The sequence below is a fragment of the Saccopteryx bilineata genome, chromosome 3, assembly GCF_036850765.1.
Source record: "Saccopteryx bilineata isolate mSacBil1 chromosome 3, mSacBil1_pri_phased_curated, whole genome shotgun sequence".
NCBI lineage: Eukaryota > Metazoa > Chordata > Mammalia > Chiroptera > Emballonuridae > Saccopteryx > Saccopteryx bilineata.
This window is the reverse complement of record NC_089492.1, coordinates 207,345,251-207,368,044: the sequence shown is the minus strand read 5'-3', so window position 1 is coordinate 207,368,044 and position 22,794 is coordinate 207,345,251. Positions and strand designations below refer to the sequence as shown.

Here is a 22,794-nt window from a genome sequence, read left to right as displayed (position 1 = left end):
TGCTTAAGGACAGTTCTTGTTGCCAGTGATCTGGGAAATTAGGGAGAGAGGGCTGACTGGGTAATGAGCCATAGAGCATTTAGTGTGTAAGGTCACATAAGTGCTTCTTTTTGTTAAAATACCTATATGTGTTCTACCATGTATGGTTTACCCCCTTAAGGGATAAATCTCTAATCAGTTGATGCATTGAGGGTGGGCCAGGTAGCAACTTGGGGGAATGTTGGTTTTAAAATGTTTAAAAAGCCTTCACCTGGTCCTTTCTTGTTTTAGTTTCCCCAACCCCCCTCTTTGTTCTGGTAGTTTCTGAGCCTTTTCAAGATTCTGCAGTGAGACGGGGTTTGTTCTTAATTGTCAGCGCTGATGAGTTATTTGGCTGTCTGAGTAGTCACTTACCACTCATCCATCTTCCTCCCAGCTTCCACAATTGTGTTGCTGTTGTCTCTTTTTCATTTTCTCTGACCTTATGGTTTGCATTCTAAAAACAGAACAAAAGAACAAGAAAAAAAAATTTTTTGTTCTTGATTTAGTAGTGTTTTGGAACGGAGCAGAATTAGATGTGTGTGTCAACCTGCTATCTTAACCTGAAGTTTATCATCTGCTTTCCATTATTAAAAAATGTGTTGCCATTTGCTCTCCACTGTTATCTCCTCCTTATGGGATTATAGCTTTTGAATTTATTTACTGTTATCGAAATAGAATGATGTCACGATGGAGAGAACCTAAATATTGGCTCAAAATGTCATTTCTCTAGAAGTCCCAAAATTATTTTGAGAAGTACTCATTGTCTCAGAATCTTAATATCTCAGGTTTAGAAATGATTTTTAAAGATAAACCAGCCTATTGAGTATTTGATACTTTCTGTAGTGGGAAACTCATGGTAAAGAAATGAGTGCCTGGAGAAACTGATTGAGCTGTGGATCTCTGCAACGGGTCTGAAAATTCATATGTGCATTAAACATTTAATATTAAATGAATAAGTAATAGATCTTGTTTACTTAGAATATAAAGTTATTTAAATATTATGTGGTTTTCTCATATCGATCAATAATACTTTACTGTCATGGGAGAAGGTGTAATACTCAGAAATTTTCATTTTGAAAAAAGATTCGCTACACCAACAAAAGTTAAAAACTATTGCTAAGGTTATAGAGGTCTTAATTTATATTAATAGTTAACATAAATTGGTATATTAATGAAAGCCACCTATTAAAGACTCTTATGTTAAGCTCTTCTAGTAGCCTTGTTATTCTTTAAACTTTTCTTTAAAAACACTAAGGCAGCAGGTTTCCAAATGATCTTGGAGACAGAGTTTTTACTATGAAGTTCAGGATGGAATGAAAATATTATTCTCCCATCCAAGTACTAACCAGGCCCGACCCTGCTTGGCTTCCGAGATCAGACGAGATCGGGCGCGTTCAGGGTGGTATGGCCGTAGACGAAAATATTATTCTCAATATAATTTCTCTTAGGCTAACTTTATAAAATTTAATTTGTTTACCTTTAAATTATGTCTGTCCTTTTCTGTGCTAAAATGTCCTTTCTTATATGAAATTTGTCATGCTAGATATTGGTGGGCATGTCCTTATTTGGTAGAATAAAAGGCTGTCAGCCTTCTGTTGCTCTTCAAATTAATTTTTGACGTTTTTGTAAAATACAAACTTACCACTGTATACTAGCCTTTTTGCTCCTCCAGAAATTAATTATTTTATCTTTATGTTTGCATATAAAATTCAAGCTATCAATCAAAGATAACATGGGCAGTTACTCTGTATCATAGTGGTATAATAGTCCCTCCTCATTGGAAACAAGTGGGTTAATTAATTTGTCTTCAGTGGGTTGAACCTGTTAACTTTGGCTCCATGTGTTTATTCAGAAGGAGTCATCCCATTTCTCATTATTGCAAGTTGCCTGGTGTGTTTAATTGTTGCCATTTCCAGCTGTTTATTTAGTTCAAAAGAGCTCTTCCTGCCTGTGCTGTCTGTTTATCCTTTAAGTGGCCAAAGACAATGTGGTTTAAGTGCTGGTTAATTTTCTTTGCACTAATCCAATGCTCACTTCTGAAAAGTGTTTCCTGAAGCTGGTTACACTGGCTATAACCAGACCAAGTGGACATAAAACTTCATTAAATTTCTAGGTCATTTACTGACTCAAAGTGGCCAAAGACAATGTGGGTTTAGTGCTTGTTAATTGTTCTTTGTACTGATCCAATGCTCACAGTAGTACTCTGAAAAGTGTTTCCTGAAGCTGCTTATGTTGGCTATTATTTGATTCTTCATTGTTGGTTTTACTGTTCATTGTCTTGAGTTCATTATTAGGGCTCTCTCGTTAAGGAACTGCTAACTACTGTATTATAGGAAGGGACCTTATGAACAATGGGAACTGACTGGCTTTTTTATGGATAATTGCTCTCTCTCTTTCTCTCTCTCTGTCTTTATTAGGAAAGTGTAAGCATTGACAGAGAACTAAAGATGGGGATATTGTCCTACTTTTGACTTGGTGCTCAAATGATTAGGTGCTGTCTTCTTTGGCCTGGCACAGTTCTTTGGCTATGCCAGAAATGAATCTGTCATTCTCAAAATTATGTTAGTAAGTTTGTCAAAAGATTGTTAGCAAATACTTTATGAAAGTGTAGCTTTAATGAACAATTGTGTAATATGTAATGAGTAATTGGATAATATGATATTTTAATGAGATACATAAGAAAAGGATAGAAGAAACATTTAGTATCTTCAGGTATACTGGAAACCAAAATAGTTTAGAAGACTGAGCCAGAATTTGATAATGAGAAGATAGACTGTGAAGTAAATTGAGAATGAATTTTAGGGAATAAACCCATAAAAAAAGTAATACCTTTGAATATTTATTTGAAATATTAATACATGTAAGAGATGAGAATAAACTTAGTTTCAACTTGGCTGCCTTTTTGAAAATGTGGAGAAACTTCATTTGTATTGCCAGATGAAAAAGGTTGGCAAGCATGACAGTACATTTACTTTTAACACACAAGACAAGGAAAATGAGTCAGTAAATGATCTAGAAATTTAATAAAGTTATAAACATTGTTCATAAATCATTAAAACCACCAAAGAGGCCCTGGCTGGTTGGCTCAGCGGTAGAGCGTCGGCCTGGCGTGCAGGGGACCCGGATTCGATTCCCAGCCAGGGCACATAGGAGAAGCGCCCATTTGCTTCTCCACCCCCCCCCCCCCCCTCCTTCCTCTCTGTCTCTCTCTTCCCCTCCCGCAGCCAAGGCTCCATTGGAGCAAAGATGGCCCGGGCGCTGGGGATGGCTCCTTGGCCTCTGCCCCAGGCGCTAGAGTGGCTCTGGTCACAGCAGAGCGACGCCCCGGAGGGGCAGAGCATCGCCCCCTGGTGGGCGTGCCGGGTGGATCCCGGTGGGGCGCATGCGGGAGTCTGTCTGACTGTCTCTCCCCATTTCCAGCTTCAGAAAAATACAAAAAAAAAAAAACAAAAAAAAAAACCCCACCAAAGAACAGATTTGGCATTTTCTTTTCTTTTTTCTTTTTTTTTTTTGTATTTTTCTGAAATTGGAAACGGGGAGGCAGTCAGACTCCCACATGCGCCCGACCGGGATCCACCCGGCATGCCCACCAGGGGGCGATGCTCTGCCCATCTGGGGCATCGCTCTGTTGCGACCAGAGCCATTCTAGCGCCTCAGGCAGAGGCCATAGAGCCATCCTTAGTGCCCAGGCCAACTTTGCTCCAATGGAGCCTTGGCTGCGGGAGGGGAAGAGAGAGACAGAGAGGAAGGAGAGGGGGAGGGGTGGAGAAGCAGATGGGCGCTTCTCCTGTGTGCCCTGGCCGGAAATCGAACCCGGGACTCCTGCACACCAGGCCGACGCTCTACCACAGAGCCAACAGGCCAGGGCCATATTTAGCATTTTCTATATGTCATGCACAATGATAGGTATTGGGAAGTCACCGTTGATAGATTCTTGTTTCTGAGAAAGAAAATTTTTTTATAAAAGCATAATTTAGTTATTAAATTGTCTTAAAACTTGAGTCTTTTCTTTTACTACTAAAGAGAAATGCTGAGTGAAGTAAAAGTTTTAAGTCTTAAACTTTTTTTAAGGTAAAATTTACATGTAGAAAAATGCACAGAACTTAAGTATACAATTGATTGAGTTTTGATACATGTATTTGCCTGTGTGAATCCCTCATGGTTCATTTAGTCCAGTGGTCGGGAACCTTTTTGGCTGAGAGAGCCATAAACGCCACATATTTTAAAATGTAATTCCGTGAGAGCCATTCAACGACCCCTGTACGTTAGGCATTATCCAATAAAAATTTGGTGTTGTCCAGAGGGTGGCTGTAATTGGCTCCAGCCATCTGCAACCATAAACATGAGCGGTAGGAAATGAATGGATTGTAATACATAAGAATGTTTTATATTTTTAACGTTATTATTTTTTTAATTAAAGATTTGTCTGCGAGCCAGATGCTGCCATCAAAAGAGCCACATCTGGCTTGCGAGCCATAGGTTCCTGACCCCTGATTTAGTCAATCCCTATTGTCCTGTTATATTTTAGATTAGCTTTTCTTGTTCTTTAACTTCATAAATAGGACAATACAGTGTGTATTCTTTTCTGTCTGGCTTCTTATGTTCAGCATATGATTTTGAAATTCATCCATGTTGTTGCTCATATCAGTAGTGTGTTCTTTTAAATTGGTGTGTAATAATGCATAGTATAACACAGTTTGTTTATCCATTCTCCCATTTGGCTATTAATAGAGCTTTTATGAATGCTTGGCCACTAGTCTTTTTATTTTTTTTATTTTTATTAAAAAAAAATTTTTTTTATTCATTTTTTTTTTTTTAGAGAGGAGAGAGAGAGACAGAGAGAGAGAAGGGGGGAGGAGCTGGAAGCATCAACTCCCATATGTGCCTTGACCAGGCAAGCCCAGGGTTTCGAACCAGCGACCCCAGCATTTCCAGGTCGACACTTTATCCACTGCGCCACCACAGGTCAGGCCTAGTCTTTTTATTAACATACATTTTTATTTCTCTTGGATAAATAACTTGGGGCAGAATTACTGAAATGTATGTTTAACTTTAGGAGACATTGCAAAACAGTTTTCCCAAGTGGTTATACTATTTTATATGTCAACCAGCAATCTATGATAGGTTTACTTGAATGGCAAATTAGAATTGAATTTCAGAAAGATTTTCTTGGTATAATGGATACAAGACTTGAATTGGGGAAAACCCAATTACAATAAAGTAATACAGTTGGAAATTGATATGTTCCTGTTCTAAGGAATTGATAGGGAGGAAGATAATTTTATGGGTTCTAGAGCTATGATATATGGGTGAGGCTAAGGGAGGGGTCAGTTGACACCCATGTATCTGCCATGGGCTGCTAGACATCGGTGTGTCAATCATTAATAGAGAGAACACAGCGGAGGTGTGGCTTTTGGAGGGAAACGGGGTAATAATTGTTTTGTCTATAAATAGTAATAGGGGTGGAAAGAAGTAGATGAGATAACTCTGGAAGTGTGTGTAGTAAGGAGAGAACCCAGGATGGAATTGGAACTTTGGGGGCCATTGACATTTAAGAAATGAACTGATGGAGAGTAGTCTGCAAAGGAAGAGAATATGTAGTAGCTGTTATAAAAGGAAAATCAGGAAAGTGAGTTAACAGAAGCTGGAAGAATAGAGCTTTGAAGGAAGGAGGAGCTTGAATGTTACTAATGTGACTAAAAAATATAGCCTTTTTGGAGGTTAATTTAAAAAATCTATTGAAATTTAAAATATAGCCCTGGTTAGAGCGTCTCAATACACCAAGGTTACAAGTTCTATCCCCAGTCAAGGCACACACAAGAATCAACTAATGAATGTATAAATAAGTGGAATGAGAAATCAATGTTTCTCTCTCTCTCTCTCATCAAAATACATACTTTTAAAATAGTGAAACAGACTCCTGCAAGCACCCTGACTGAAATCCATCTGGCAACCAAGCCCTCATCTTGGGTTGATGCTCAAATCAACTGAGCTATATATTTTTTTAATTCAATGAGAGGAGGGGAGGCAAAGACAGACTTCTTGCCTGTGCTCTGACTGGGATCCACCTGGAAAGCCCACTATGGGGCGATGCTCTGCCAATCTGGACTGTTGCTCCGTTGCTCAGCAACTGAGCTCTTTTTAGAGCTTGAGGTAGAGGCCATGGAGCCATCCTCAGCACCCGGTGACAACTTGTTCCAGCTGAGCGATGGCTGCAGGAGGACAGAGAGAGAGAGGAAGAGAGAGAGAGCGAAGCAAGAGGGGAGAGGTGGAGAAGCAGATGGGCACTTCTCCTATGTGCCCTGACTGGGAATTGAACCTGGGACATCTACAAGCCAGGCCAACGCTCTACCACTGAGCTAACTGGCCAGGGCCCCTGAGCTATTTTTAGCACCTGAGGCTGATGCACTGGGACCAGCTGAGCTATCCTTAGTGCCCAGGGCCAATACTGGAACCAGTTGAACTGGCTGTGGAAGGGAAAGAGAAAGAGAAGGGGGAGAGGGAGGGAGAGGGAGGGGGAAGAGAAGCATATGGTCACTTCTCTTGTGTGTCCTGACCAGGAATCGAACTGCGATGTCCATACACTGAGCTGACACTCTATCCACTGAGCCACGAGCCAGGGCCCAAAGTATTAAAAAAAAAAAAAAATTAAATATATTATTGGAATCAATAGTTGCAACTTATGGAATAATTTATAGAAAAACACATAAATGAGGAAAGGTACACTTAGAAGTGTTCATGGCACCTAATATATTATAGTAAAAATTTGGAAACAACCCAAGTATATCCATCAGTAAAGGATTGTCTAAATAACATATGATGCATTCAAATAATAGAATGCTATGCAGCTAATGGAGTATGGTACACACACACACATGCACGCACACATACTATATTAGTTTCCTATTGCTGCTGTAACAAATTATCACATATTTAATGGCTTAAAACAGATATTTTTACTGGGCTAATATTAAGGAATTGGCATGGTTGGTTCTTAGAATAGAATCTGTTTCCTTGCCTTTTCCAGTTAAGAGTTGCATTCCTTTTATTTCTTGCATTGCATTCCTTGGCTCCCTATCTTCAAGGCCAACTGCATAGCATCTTCAGATGGACCCAACCCAGATAATTCAGTATAATCTCCTCATTGTAAAATCCTTGAATTAAATCACACCTATCAAATTTCTTTTGTCATTGAAACATTGACAGGTTCACCTGCTGGGGTTTTATCAGAGCCTGACTGACCTGGGGGCAGGAAAATAACCAATTCCAGCCCACTCTAAATATCCCATCCCACGAAGGGAGTGAGGTGAGGTGTGGGTGAACACTGAGAAGTACATGTGATATTCAGTACAGAGATAAGGCTCACTAAAAGACTGAGATTGACTCCTCCTACCTTCCCACCACATTATTAAATGCCTATTTATAGTAGTTCTTTCTACCTAATACTTCTTCATGTCCAGCTATTAAGAAAAATTACAAGATATACTAAAAGTAAAACAAAACAAAACAGTTTGTAATGTTGAACAAGGAAGAACTGAAACTGCAAAGTAAAACAAAATTTATTTGGAATCCTAAAGGATTTAAATATGGGAGATCCAGATTCAGGGGAAGACATGAAATGTGCTCCAGGAAAGAAAGAAAACCAGAGAAGCTTTCCAACTGGCTGTCTAACATGGTGTGATGATTAGCTCAAAAAGGATTGGTTAGGTCTGGGTGATAAGACTGAAGTAAGAATCAGCACAGAAACAGAGAATCAAGTTTCAGGATGTGCTTCTGGGGCAAGCCTGAAAGTCCAGAAGTTCAAACCTCATCGGGGTGTGGATGTTTATAAGCCGGATTTCTCTAATGCCCTCTTTTTTTTTTTTTTGTATTTTTCTGAAGCTGGAAATGGGGAGAGACAGACTCCCGCATGCGCCCCACCGGGATCCACCCGGCACGCCCACCAGGGGCGATGCTCTGCCCACCAGGGGGTGGTGCTCTTCCCCTCCAGGGCATCGCTCTGCTGCGACCAGAGCCACTCTAGTGCCTGGGGCAGAGGCCAAGGAGCCATCCCCAGCGCCCAGGCCATCTCTGCTCCAATGGAGCCTTGGCTGCGGGAGGGGAAGAGAGAGACAGAGAGAAAGAAGGGGGGGGTGGAGAAGCAAATGGGCGCTTCTCCTATGTGCCCTGGCCGGGAATCGAACCCGGGTCCCCTGCACGCCAGGCCGACGCTCTACCGCTGAGCCAACCGGCCAGGGCCTCTAATGCCCTCTTGACTCCAATTTAGGGACCCTTGACATTGTTGATTTCATTTTGAGGTGATTCTGTTCACATTTCCCATTTGGATGGAGATCCAGTCTTAGCACTGATGATCAACCATTTTGGTATAGAGCTGTCAGGTATATTTGGTCATGTGCCATAAGGCTATAGCCTCTATAGAGGTGTTATTGGAGTACAAATCATAGCCATTGGGCAGTGGCCACATTTGAGCAACAAAGAGGCCCTTGGGCATGGCCTTTACTTGTAGTTGTCTTCAGCCAGGATCTCAAAGTGAATTACTCCTTTGTTTTCTCCCTTCTTTTCTAAGTGAGACAAGGGGAGATTGACAGACTCCCTCATGTACCTTAGCTGGGATCCACTGGCAACCCCCATCTGGGCCTGATGCTCTGACCGTCTGGAGCCATGCTTGCAACTGAGCTATTTTTAGCGCCTGAGATGGAGGCTCCACGGAGCCGTCCTCAGCACCTGGGGCCAATACACTTGAACCAATCAAGCTATGGCTGCAGGAGAGGGAGGAGAGAGAGAAGGAAAGAAGGGGGAGATGGAGGGGTGGAGAAGCAGATGGTCGCTTCTCCTGTGTGCTCTGACTGGGAATTGAACCTGGGACATCCACATGCTGGGCCGACATTTTACTACTGAGCCAACCAGCCAGAGCCAAAGTGAATTACTCTTCAAGGTGGGAAGCTTGATTAATCATCTCTAGTCTTTGAGCAACCACTGTCTGAGTTTTGACAATGGTGTTAGGATATTTGGTTATACAGCACATCAACAATTTGACAGTGAGGAAGAGTGAACAAATCAGAACAATGATAATTAGAACAATTTGTAAACCAGATCTTAAAATGGCCCTGAGTCTGGCTGGGAGCTGAAAAGTGTTAGAAAGTTTAATTTCCAATGAGTTAGGGATGCCAGTGGTGACTTTTGAGTGACGTTTAAGGGACTTTGTGAGTTTAAGATACTTGGTTGTTTCTAATTATATCTGGGAAGAGGTGTTTATCTAAGTTTAGCAGGGTGTTGATTATAGCACAGATGCCACCTTGTGCTGCAAGTGAATAGACAAGAGCAATGCAATTTATCAAGTACTATGTGGGCTAAGGAATCCAAAGATTTTTGTTGAGCTCTAATAGCTGGTGTGCTGGGTCAGGCAATTCTGTTAACTCTTCTAGTCAATTTGTATAGCATAACTTCATGGTCAACTGTCAATATTCCAAACCAAGTACCCCAAATCATTAGAAGTCAATTTAACTGATTACCAGAATAACCAGCTGGGAGGTTGTTACATCCTTGTGATTTTCCATAGCTTCATATTCAGAGGAGTCTTTATCTGGATAATCTTCTATTATAGAAAGGGCCCTCTGTTGTCTAAGGGTCAGAGCTGGCATTAGCTTTAGAATGGTAAAGAAAGTGGTTATTTGTCCAAGAATGCATTGTACGCACATCCTCCAAGAATACAAACATTTATCGGCCCAGAAGGTATTGTTATAGCCACAAACAAAAGTATATGCAGAAGGTGCACATAAAATGTGGACAGATTTCAGAAATTAAAGGAGTTATTAATAGGTAGCCTTAGGAAAGGCTTTAGAGGTTTAATAGGTGTCTTCATGTAGCCTAAGAACATTTTAGATTGAGAGTGTAAGGAATAAATGAACTGGTTCTAGGGAATAAATTCAGTAGGTCACATTTATGGAAAGTCTTTTGTTTTCAATGGTAATTTTAGGTACAGATGAAAAATTTGTTATGGGGGGAGTGCAATGGGATCATTGTTGTTGAAAAAGTAGTAGCAGGTGAGTGATGGATGGTAAATCTAACAGATGGGTTTCCAGAGTTGGGTAAGGACTGAGAAAATTGAACATAGATTATTTTCTATCTGTTTTCATATACCAAAGATATTAAAATAAAGATAGAAGAAATTATATGATTAAAATCAGTTGAACACAGTAATTAAAGTTTGAAGGTCCAGAAATAACAGAAATAAAGCTAAGATAGCTAGTAAATGTCTGTCCAAACATGTCATGAACATAGGCTAATAATATGGAATGATTGTAGTAGGCAATCCAAAACACAGGGAAGATGACTGGCTTGTCATAGGAGTATTTAAAGCATTTTTGTGGCCAAGAATATAACTACAAAAGTAATTATGAAATAAACATAGGGTTATACGTGGCAAGGATTAGCTTTATTGGCCTGGTCCTGAATCTTGAGAAAGCTTTCTGCTCCTGATATTGTTTGCTTCTCATCCAGGTTGTTGTTGGTGTGGGGTTGATTTGTTGTTTTGTCTTTTTTTTTTTTTTTAAAGATTTTGTTGATTGATTTTACAGAGAGAGGAGAGAGAAGGGTGGGTGGAGTGAGAAGTATGAACTCATAGTTGCTTCACTTTAGTTGTTCATTGCTTGCTTGTCCTATGTGCCTTGACTGGGCAAGCCCAAGGTTTTGAACCAGTGACCTCAGCATTTCAGGTTGATGCTTTAAAACCCACTGTGCTGGCCCTGGCCGGTTGGCTCAGCGGTAGAGCGTCGGCCTGGCGTGCAGGGGACCCGGGTTCGATTCCCGGCCAGGGCACATAGGAGAAGCGCCCATTTGCTTCTCCACCCCCCCTCCTTCCTCTCTGTCTCTCTCTTCCCCTCCCGCAGCCAAGGCTCCATTGGAGCAAAGATGGCCCCGGCACTGGGGATGGCTCCTTGGCCTCTGCCCCAGGCGCTAGAGTGGCTCTGGTCGCAGCAGAGCGACGCCCCCTGGTGGGCAGAGCCGGGTGGATCCCGGTCGGGCGCATGCGGGAGTCTGTCTGACTGTCTCTCCCTGTTTCCAGCTTCAGAAAAATACAAAAACAAACAAACAAAAAAAACCCCACTGTGCCACCACAGGCCAGGAGAGCTGAATATTTTTAATTTGACATCTCCAAGAGGCTGGGATGTTCAGTTGGATGAATGAGGTGTAGGTGAGGGTGTCTTTTTTAAAATGAAGGACATGAATCCACGAGTCAATACTTTTGAGTTTAGTGGCAAGGGAGTCAATAATACTTGATATAGCCCTTTCCAACAATGTTGGAGGGCATCCTTGTGACAGCGATGTTCCCAGTGGACAAAATCTCCAGGTTGGAAATAATGATATTGCAAATCTGCGTTTCCTGAGAGCACACTGTGAAAAGATTGCTCTCCAAGCTTTGCATTATTTTCAGGGGCTGTTACAAGTTCTTTAATTTGTTGGAAGGTCTCTTTTTAATAAGATATGTTTGGCTGGCAATGATTTCAAAAGGAGACAATGTTTGCCAAAAGGAGTAGATCTTAGGTTAAAAAAGAGTTTAGGTCAAGACAGATTAAAAGATTAAATGACTTTGCCAGTTGAGTTTTAATCACCTCATTTGTTCCACAAGGTCGGAGGACTGGAGATGACAAATGTAATGAAAATTTTGCAATATTGGCCAAATCTCACATATCTATTGTAAAATTTGTCCTGTAAAGTAAGTTTACTGGTTGCTTTGGAGTTTGGTGGGGATGGCCCAGGTTGGAAAAATTCTTTCTAGAAGTACTTTAGTGACAGCTGTGGCTATACACTCTGATACGGGAATGCTTCTACTCAATGAGAATGCACGGAAATCATCAGTAATACAGTACATGTTTATATCCTTGAGAGGGGGCAAGATGGTAAAATCCATTTGCCAAATCTCATAATTTTAGCACATTAAGAAGGCCTAATTAGCTTAATTCTCCCCTTTTGTAAAGAGATTTCCTTTGAAATGTTTTTGGGATCCTTCTTAAAAATACCAAAGTTATTTTCTGATTAAAATAAAAGATTAATTTTTGAATTTTGGGAAGTATGTCAAACATCAAAAGTCTTTTTTTTTTTTTTTAAATTAGTGAGAGAAGTGGAGGCAGAGACAGACTCCTACATGTGCCCAGACCAACCCAGATCCACCCGGCAAGCATGGCAAGCATGGCAAGCCCACTAGGGGATGATGCTGTGCCCATCTGGTACATTGCTCTGTTGCTCAGCAACTGAGCTGGCCGCAGGCAGAATCCATGGAGCTATCCTCAGCACCGGGGCCAACTTGTTCCAACCCAGCCATGGGTATAGGAGGGGAAGAGAGAGAGAGAGAGAAAGAGAGAAATGAGAGGGGGAAAGGGTGGAGAACAGATGGGTGCTTCTCCTGTGTGCCCTGACTGAGAATTGAACCTGGGACATCCACTTGCCAGGCTAACACTCTGCCACTGAGCCAGCTGACCAGGGCCAACATCAAAAGTCTTAATACACTTGGTCAAATAAGATTGTAGGTCACTATGAAACAATACTTAAAGGATCTCAGAGGATCAGAATCTGGGAGGTCTAGATTCAGTGGAAGACCTGACATGTGCTCCAGGAAAGACAAAGCTAGAGCTTATAAAGGCAAAAGCCAGAAGTTATAACAAAAGAAACTTTTCCTATCTAAAAGGATTGGTCAGGGTGATGAGACTCTGAGGTAAGAGTCAGCATAGAAACAGAGAGTCAAGTTTCAGGATGTGCTTCTATGGCAAGCATGCAAGTCCAAAAGTCCAAACCCAATCCAGGTGTAGAAGTGTTAAAGCTTGACTTCTCTAATGGCCTTTTGACTCCAATTTAAGGACCCCAACATTGTTGATTCCATTTGCAGATGATTTTTTTCACAGAAGAGATAGAGCAAGTATCAGAACCAGACTCAGATGTAATAGGGATGTTGGAATTATCAAAGAAAGAATTTAAAACAACTATGGTTAAGATGCTAAGGGCTCTCATGAATAAAGTAGACAGCAATGCAAAAACAGATGGGCAGTGTTAACAGAGATAGAAATTCTAAGAAGCAACCAAAAAGAAATGCTAGAGATCAAAAACATTGTAACAAATGAAGAATGGTTTTGTTGGGGCTTTTTGGTAGACTGGACATGAACTGGACAGAGGAAAAAAATCTCTGATCTTGAGGGTATTTCAATAGAAACTTCCAAAACTAAAAAGCAAAGAGAAAAATCACACACTGAAAAAAGAAAAAAAAAGAACAGTACAAAATATTCACGCCTGACTGTGGTGGTGCAGTGGATAGAGCGTCAGCCTGGGGTGCTGAGGTCCCAGGTTTGAAACCCAAAGGTCGCTGGCTTGAGCACAGGCTCATTTGGCTTGAGTGCAGGCTCACCAGCTTGAGTGTGGGGTTGCTGGCTTGAGCGTGGGATCACTGACATGATACCCTGGTTGCTGGCTTGCAGCCAAAGGTCGCTGGCTTGAGCAAGGGGTCACTAGCTTGGCTGGAGTCCGCTGGGTAAGGCATGTATGAGAAGCAATCAGTGAACAACTAAAGAACTGGAACTATATGCTTCTAATCTTTCTTCCTTCCTGTCTCTCTCTCTCTTGCAAAGAAAAAAAAAAAACCCAGAGAAAAAAACCAGACAAACCTGTGGGACAACTACAAAAGGTTTAATTTACACATAATGGGAATTCTATAAAGGGAAGAAGATAGAAAGGAACAGAAGAAATATTTGAAATAATAAATGATGTAGAATTGCCCAAATCAAGTCAGATACCAAATCACAGATCCAGGATGCTTAGAGAACAGCAGATCAGGATAAGTGCCAAACAGCTATACCTAGGCATATCATTTTTTTAACAGATTTTATTCATTCATTTTAGAGGGGAGAGAGAAAGAGAGAAGGAGGAAAAGAACAGGAAGCACCAACTCCCATATGTGCCTTGCCCAGGCAAGCCTGGGGTTTCGAACTAGCGACCTCAGTGTTCCAGCTCGACTCTTCATCCACTGCGCCACCACAGGTTAAGCGGCATATCATCTTCAAACTACAGAGAATCAAAAATAAAGTTTAGAAAATCCTGACAGAAGCCAGGGGAAAAACATACCTTAGCTGTGGAGAAACACTGATAAGAGTTAATTATATCGAATTTCTCAGAAACTGTGCAAGCAAGAAAAAAGTGCACTAAAATATTTAAAGTGCTAAGAGAAAAATAAACAGCCTATAATTCTTTACCTTGCAATATTTTTCTTCACAAGTGAAGGAGAAATGGAGTTTTGTGGGTGGAGCGCAGAGCGCATTCCTAGCAGCTGTGGCTGATGCAATGCTGTAAGAATACTCCAGCTCCCAGAACCCTCCTGGGCATACCCAGGAAGGGAGCTCGCCCGCTATAAGGAAGTGACTCAGCGCCAACCATGCAGCTCCCTGATCTTTTCAGCCATTGACTATGATGGACATGTTGTAACACCCTATAGGCTGAACCCATGTATATAAGCTAGCTTACTTCCTGAATAAAGTGGATCTGCATCACTGAACCTGGCCCCGGAGTTGGGTCTTTGCGTCTCCATTGTCCTCACCCCCGGCAGGACTTGTCCACAGAGTTTCTGAAACAAACAAAAATTGAAGGAATTTGTTGCCTTGCAAGATATGTTTAAAAAGTTCTTTAGGCCCTGGCTGGTTGGCTCAGCGGTAGAGCGTCGGCCTGGCGTGCAGGGGACCCAGGTTCGATTCCCGGCCAGGGAGAAGCGCCCATTTGCTTCTCCACCCCTCCGTCGCGCCTTCCTCTCTGTCTCTCTCTGTCTCTCTCTTCCCCTCCCGCAGCCAAGGCTCCATTGGAGCAAAGATGGCCCGGGCGCTGGGGATGGCTCCTTGGCCTCTGCCCCAGGCGCTAGAGTGGCTCTAGTCCCGGCAGAGCGACGCCCTGGAGGGGCAGAGCGTCGCCCCTGGTGGGTGTGCCAGGTGGATCCCGGTTGGGCGCATGCGGGAGTCTGTCTGACTGTCTCTCCCCGTTTCCAGCTTCAGAAAAATACAAAAAAAAAAAAAAAGTTCTTTAGTGAGAAGGAAAATGATACATGTCAGAAACTCAGATCTATATAAAGTAAGGAAGATCCATGAAAAAGGAATGTGAATATAAAAGAAAACCTTTTATTTTTCTTGTTTTTATTGATCTAATAAGAGTTTGCTCAAAATATCAACAGTATATTTGATTAAGTATGTTTATGTATAGATGTATACTTATGCATAAGTGAAATGAATGATATCAATTGAACAAGGGATGTTTGGGGAAAGATTTATGATTATTATATGGTACTCTCACTACCCATGCAGTGGTATAGTGCTGTTTGAAAGTAGAATTGGAGAACAACTAGTAGAAAAATAAAAAAAGAATCACAGTCATTTCCCCTTATCCTTATCCATGGGGGATATGTTCCAAGACCCCCCAGTGGATGCCTGAAACTGTGGATAGTCCCAAACCATTTATATTCTATGGTATGTATACCTATGATAAAGTTTTATTAAGTAATTTATTTTTATTTATTTATTTTTAGAGAGAGTGAAATAGAGGAAGGGAAGAGAGATGAGAAGCATCAACTTATAGTTGCATCACTATAGTTGTTCATTGATTGCTTCTCATACATGTCTTGACTGGGGGGCCCCAGCCAAGCCAGTGACCCCTTGCTCAAGCCAATGAACTTGGGATCATGTTGATGATCCCATGCTCAAGCTGGCCCTTGCTCAAGCCAGTGACTCCGAGATTTTTTTTTTAAAATACTTTATTGATTTTACAGAGACAGGAGAGAAAGGGGAGCATGGAATGGGAAGTAACAACTCATAGTTGTTTCAGGCTAGTTGTTCATTGCTTGCTTGCGGTATGTGCCTTGACCAGGTAAGCCCGGGGTTTCGAACCTGCAACCTTGGCATTCCAGGCTGAAGGTTTATCCACTGCGCCACCACAGGCCAGGCGACTCCGAGATTTTGAACCCAGGTCCTCTGTGCCCCAATTGCACCACCACCGGTCAGGCAAGTTTAATTTATAAATTAAGCATAGTAAGAGATGAACGACAATCACTAATAATGAAATAGAACAATTACAACAATATACTATAATGAAAGTATGTGAATTTCGTCTCTCTCTCAAAATATCTTACTGTGCTGTACTCACCCTTATGTAGTATGATGTAAGATGATACAGTGCCTACTTGATGTGAAGAAGTGAGGTGAATGATGTCGGCATTGTAACATACTGTTAGGCTTCTACTGTAATGGTTACTTAACCACAAGCACTGTAATACTGCAGTAGTTGATCTGATAACCCAGACTACTACTAAGTGACTAATGGGCAGATAGCATATATAAAGGGATGGTTTATGTCCCAAGTGTGATGGTGCAAAATTTCATCATGCTACTCCAAATGGCACACAATTTAAAACTTAAGACTTATGAATTTCTTGGACTTCCCATTTCATATTTTCAGACTGCAGTTGACTATGAGGAACTGAAACCATGAAAAGTGACATGGTGGATGGGGGAGTACTGTATAACCTGTATCTTAAGAAAGGAGAGAAAATGGAATAATATAAAATGTTCAACTTAAAACCAAAAATGGCAGAAAAAAGTTGGAAGACAAAAATAGGAACAAAGAACATGGGCAACAAATAGAAACAGTAATCAGTATGGTAGATATTAGTCCAACTATATCATAATCACTTTGAACGTCAGTGGTCTAAATTCACAAATTAAAAGATGCTGTTAGGATGAACCAGAAAACAAGAACCAACTATGTTATCTGTAAGAAATTTACTTTATAAAAATACATATAGATTAAAAATAATTGATGGAGAAAGACATGTTATATACTTTTGCTAACAGTAATTAAAAGAAAGCAAGAGTAGCTATATTAATATTAGAGAGGATTTCAGACCAAAGAATGTTTTGAGGGATAAAGAGGGGAATTATATAATGATAAATAGTCAATTTTCCATGAAGACATTGTAGTCCTTAATTTGTATGCATTGTTTAAGAACATCAAACTACATGGGGCAAAAACTGATAGAACTGCAAGGAAAAATAGATTAATCCACTATTATAATTGGACATAAATACTCTTCTATCAGAAATGGACAGATCTAGCAGACAGTGAAGACATAATAGAACTCAACAACATGATCAGTTAACTGGATATAATGGACATCTAGAGACTACTTCATCCAACAACAGTAGAATAAACATGCTTCTCAAGCTCACATGGAATGTTCACCAAGATGGCCACATTTTGGACTGTAAAGCCAATTTCTTGAAAGACATAATCTGCCAAAACACACAAAATTAGACAACCTGGATAGGCCTATATCTGCTAATGAAATTGCATTAAAAAATTAATAACCTTTCAGAACAGAAAGCCCTAGGGCCCAGATGGAAATATACCAAACATTTAAGGAAAACATTATACCAGTTCTCTACAATCTTTCAGAAGATAGAAGCAGAAAAAATACTTCTAACTCATTATATGAGTCTGGCATTACCCTAATACCAAAACCAGACAAAGACATTACAAAGAAAAAAATGTGTAGACCTGATCCTCCCATGAACTAATAATTTGCTAATATTGTCAACAAAATATTAGCAAATTGAGTCCAACAATGTATTAAAAAATGACATTTTTCGGCCTAGCGTGCGGAGGACCCGGGTTCGATTTCCGGCCAGGGCACACAGGAGAAGCGCCCATTTGCTTCTCCACCCCTCCGCCGCGCTTTCCTCTCTGTCTCTCTCTTCCCCTCCCGCAGCCGAGGCTCCATTGGAGCAAAGATGGCCCGGGCGCTGGGGATGGCTCTGTGGCCTCTGCCCCAGGCGCTAGAGTGGCTCTGGTCGCAACATGTCCACGCCCAGGATGGGCAGAGCGTTGCCCCCTGGTGGGCGTGCCGGGTGGATCCCGGTCGGGTGCATGCGGGAGTCTGTCTGACTGTCTCTCCCTGTTTCCAGCTTCAGAAAAAAAAAAAAGACATTTTGGCCTGTGGTGGCACAGTGGATAAAGCATTGACCTGGAATGCGTGAGGTCGCTGATTCGAAACCCTGGGCTTGCCTGGTCAAAGCACATATGGGAGTTGATGCTGTTCCTCCCACCTTCTCTCTCCTCTCTAAAATGAATAAATAAAGTCTTTAAAAAACTGACATTTCATGACCAAGTGAGATTTATCTCAGGTATCAAAGACTGGTTTAACTTTTGATTATCAATTAATGTAACCCATTTCAGCCACAGTTTAAAGAAGAAAAATCACATGATCATAGAAACAGGTGCAGAAAAGGAGTTTTCAAAAATTCAATACCCATTCATGATAAAAACTAAGCAAACTAGGATAGTGGGGAACTTTTTCAACTTTGTAAAGAATATATACAAAAATATGTAGTTAACATCATACTTCATAGTGAGAGATTTGAAGCCTTTCCACTAAGATCAGAAACAAGGCAAGGATATTCACTATCACCACTGCTTTTCAACAGTATGCTGGAAGTCCTAGTTAATACAATAAGATAAGAAAAGGAAATAAAGGTATACAGATTGGGAAAGAAGAAATAAAACTGTCCCTGTTCACATGACATACTGTGTATGTAGAAAATATGAAAGTTTCAATTAAAAAAACCCTTCTTACCTGACCAAGTGGTGGTGCAGTGGATAGAGCGTTGGACTGGGATATGGAGGACCCAGGTTTGAAACCTCGAGGTCGCCAGTTTGAGTGCGGGCTCATCTGGTTTGAGCAGGGCTCACCAGCTTGAGCTCAAGGTTGCTGCCTCAAGCAAGGGGTCACTCAGTTTGCTATAGTCCCCCGATCAAGGCACATATATATGGGAAAGCAATCAATGAACAACTAAGGTGCCACAACGAATTGATACTTCTCATTTCCCTTCCTGTCTGTCTGTCCCTATCTGTCCCTCTCTGACTCTCAGTCTCTGTCACAAAAACAAAAACAAAAACAAACCCTTCTGCAACTGATAGTAGGGTTACAGGAAAAAGGGTTATACACAAAGCAGGTTGATGACTTACATGCCAGCAACGAACAAGTGGAATTTGAAATTAAAAATTCAGAACCATTTATAGTAACTCCTAAAAAAATACTTAGCTAGCCCTGGCCGGTTGGCTCAGCGGTAGAGCGTCGGCCTAGCGTGCGGAGGACCCAGGTTCGATTCCCGGCCAGGGCACACAGGAGAAGCGCCCATTTGCTTCTCCACCCCTCTGCCGCGCTTTCCTCTCTGTCTCTCTCGTCCCCTCCCGCAGCCAAGGCTCCATTGGAGCAAAGATGGCCCGGGCGCTGGGGATGGCTCTGTGGCCTCTGCCCCAGGCGCTAGAGTGGCTCTGGTCGCAACATGGCGATGCCCAGGATGGGCAGAGCGTCGCCCCTGGTGGGCGTGCCGGGTGGATCCCGGTCGGGCGCATGCGGGAGTCTGTCTGACTGTCTCTCCCTGTTTCCAGCTTCAGAAAAATGGAAAAAAAAAAAATACTTAGCTATAAATCTAACAAAAGATGTGTAAGCATCTATATGAGGGGAAAGTACAGGACTCTGGTGAATGAAATCAAAGAATTATTGAATGAATGGAGAGATATTTTATGTTCACAAATAGTAACACTATTTTTAAATGGTCAGTTTTCCCCAACTTTACCCATACATTTAATGCAATCCCAATCAAAATTTCAGCAATTTTTGTGTGTGGATATTAACAGACTGATTCTAAAGTTTATATGGAGAGGCAAAAGACCCAGAATAGCCAACACAATATTGAAACAGAAGAACAACATTGGAAGGCTGACATTACTTGATTTCAAAGTATATTTATAAAGCTGCAAAAATCAAGATTGTACAACATTAGTGGAAGTATAGAAAAATAGATCCATGGAATAGAATAGAGAGCCCAGAAATTGACCAAAATAAGTATAGTCAATTGATTTTTGAAAAAGGAGCAAAGCAATACAATGGAGAAATTAGTCTTTTTTTTTTTTTTTTAATAAGTGAGAGAGAGAGTGAAGGGGAGGGGTGGAGAAGCAGATGGTCACTTCTCCTATGTGCCCTGACCGGTAAGTGAACCTGGGACATCTATTGATACATGTCCGCTGACACTCTACCACTGGGCCAGCCGGCTTGCTTTTACTTTTAAAAGTATAGCCACCAGGAAATTTAAAAACCAGTGTGGCTTGCACTTGTGACTCACATATTTTTATTGGACAGCCCTTTTCTAATCTATCTAGATTTTAAATTCCTCAAGGCCTTTGCATGTTGTTCCTTTTTTTTGGCCTATTTCTCTGCAGAGCTAGTTTCTTCTTGCTCATCTTCTAGATCTTAACTTGAATGTTGCCTCCTCAGAAAGGATGTTCTTAACTGTTCTATAAAATTAAGTTCTTGTTTGTTGTTCTCATGTAATACAGTCTTTCCTGCCTTTGTTTGTTCACAATTTGTCTGACTTTTTTTTTTTTTTTTTTTTCTGAAGCTGGAAACCGGGAGAGACAGACAGACTCCCGCATGCGCCCAACCGGGATCCACCCAGCACGCCCACCAGGGGCGATGCTCTTCCCACCAGGGGGCGATGCTCTGCCCCTCCGGGGCCTGCTCTGCCGCGACCAGAGCCACTCTAGCGCCTGGGGCAGAGGCCAAGGAGCTATCCCCAGCGTCTGGGCCATCTTTGCTCCAATGGAGCCTTGGCTGCAGAGGGGAAGAGAGAGACAGAGAGGAAAGCGCGGCGGAGGGGTGGAGAAGCAAATGGGCGCTTCTCCTATGTGCCCTGGCCGGGAATCGAACCCGGGTCCCCCGCACGCCAGGCCGACGCTCTACCGCTGAGCCAACCGGCCAGGGCCTTGTCTGACTTTTTAACTATCCCATGAGGGGAAAGTACATGTCTCTTTTATGACTGAATTCATGTATATTCAGCACCCGGAAAAGTACTCCTTCAGAGTAAGTTCTAAATAAATACTTGTCAAATGAGTAATACTGAAATGCCTTATTCTCATGTCTGTGGTAAGGATCAAACATGTGAAAATATTTAATAAACTCTCAAGGGCTGTACCAAGGTTATTTATATATGTAAAGAAGCTGAAGAAATTGGTCGTTTTGCCCTCTGGGAAATTAAAATACAATTGGATGAAGCATAGTCAGGGAATTTAGCTTGCATTTCAGTGTATTCTTTAAATTTTGCATCTCATAGTTTGACAGTATTACATGTATTGTGTGTGACCTGGAAGTTTTGATGGGTTTCATATTTTGTAAATAATTTTTAAAAATCATTACCTCCGTCATTTCCTCCTTCCTTCTTGCTTATTGAAGAATATTTATTTTAAATATAACCATGAAACTTGGATTTTTATATATATATACATATTTTTTTTTTCCATTTTTTTTCCAAAGCTGGAAACGGGGAGGCAGCCAGACACACTCCCGCATGCACCCAACCGGGATCCACCCGGCATGCCCACCAGGGGGCGATGCTCTGCCTCTCTGGGGCGTCGCTCTGCTGCATCCAGAGCCATTCTAGCGCCTGAGGCAGAGGCCACAGAGCCATCCTCAGTGCCCGGGCCATCTTTGCTCCAATAGAGCCTTGCTGCAGGAGGGGAAGACAGAGAGAGGAAGGAGAGGGGGAGGGTTGGAGAAGCAGATGGGCGCTTCTCCTGTGTGCCCTGGCCGGGAATCGAACCCGGAACTCCTGCACGCCAGGCCGACGCTCTACCACTGAGCCAATTGGCCAGGGCCGGATTTTTATATTAATAATACTTCACACTTGTTAAATAGTTTTCAAGTCTTTTCCAAGTCTTCTAGCTCCATTAATTTTGAAAAAAGTAACACATAGCCAGAAAGAGAATAAAGTAAATTGGTTGGATGAATGATTTGCCCAAGGTCACAAAATTATTCTATGGAAGACCCAAGATTAGATTTAGCTTTTCCAACTTTTATTCCTTTTAACATACAGAAGAGTAAACAGTAATTCCATCTGGTTTTTTTTTAAAGATTTTATTTATTCATTTTAGAGAGAGGAGACAGAGAGAGAGAGAAGGGAGGGAGGGAGGAGCAGAAAGCATCAACTCCCATATGTGCCTTGATCAGGGAAGACTGGGGTTTCGAACCAGCGACCTCAGTGTTCCAGGTCGACGCTTTTACCCACTGCGCCACCGCAGGTCAGGCTAATTCCATCTGGTTTTATGAAATCTTATTAATTTGTAATAGAATGGAAACTTAAAAAAATATTTTTCTATCCCTTCAACCCTCCTCCCATTTGGCAACTATCAACTTGTTCTATATCTATAGGTCTTTGTTTTTAAGATTCTATATATAAGTTAGGTCATATAGTATTTTTCTTTCTCTGTCTGACTTATTTAACTTAGCATAATACCCTTTAGGCCCATCCATGTTGTTGCAAATAGCAAGATTTTATTCTTTTTTATTTTGTGTGTGTGTGTGTGTATCACATCTCTTTTATCCATTCATCTATTGATGGATATCTAGGCTGCTTCCATATCTTGGCTATTACTAATAATGCTGCAGTGAACATGTTTTTTGAATTAGCATTTTTACTTTCTTTGGATAAATACCCCAAAATGAAATTGCAGGTCATATAGTAGTTCTATTTTTAAGTTATTTGAGGAATCTCAATACTGTTTTTCATAGTGACTACGCTAATTAATTTAGTTCTACAGTGTACAAGAGTTCCCTTTTCTCTATATCCTTACCAGCACTTATTATTTGTTGATTTTTTTTTTGTATTTTTCTGAAGTTGGAAACAGGGAGGCAGTCAGACA

General features: G+C 41.4%; 1 protein-coding gene across 5 annotated transcripts in view; it reads left to right on the top strand.

Annotated features, from left to right (window-relative positions):
• EVI5 (ecotropic viral integration site 5) overlaps nt 1–22,794 on the top strand; it is a 269,819-nt gene that overhangs the window by 11,129 nt on the left and 235,896 nt on the right. The window contains exon 2 of one of the 5 annotated variants that reach the window (XM_066268646.1): nt 4,841–4,986. The exons of the other annotated variants lie outside the window; for them this stretch is intronic. The gene's annotated coding sequence lies outside the window, so the exon portion shown is untranslated. The remainder of the gene's footprint in view (nt 1–4,840; nt 4,987–22,794) is intronic. 5 annotated transcript variants of the gene reach the window in all.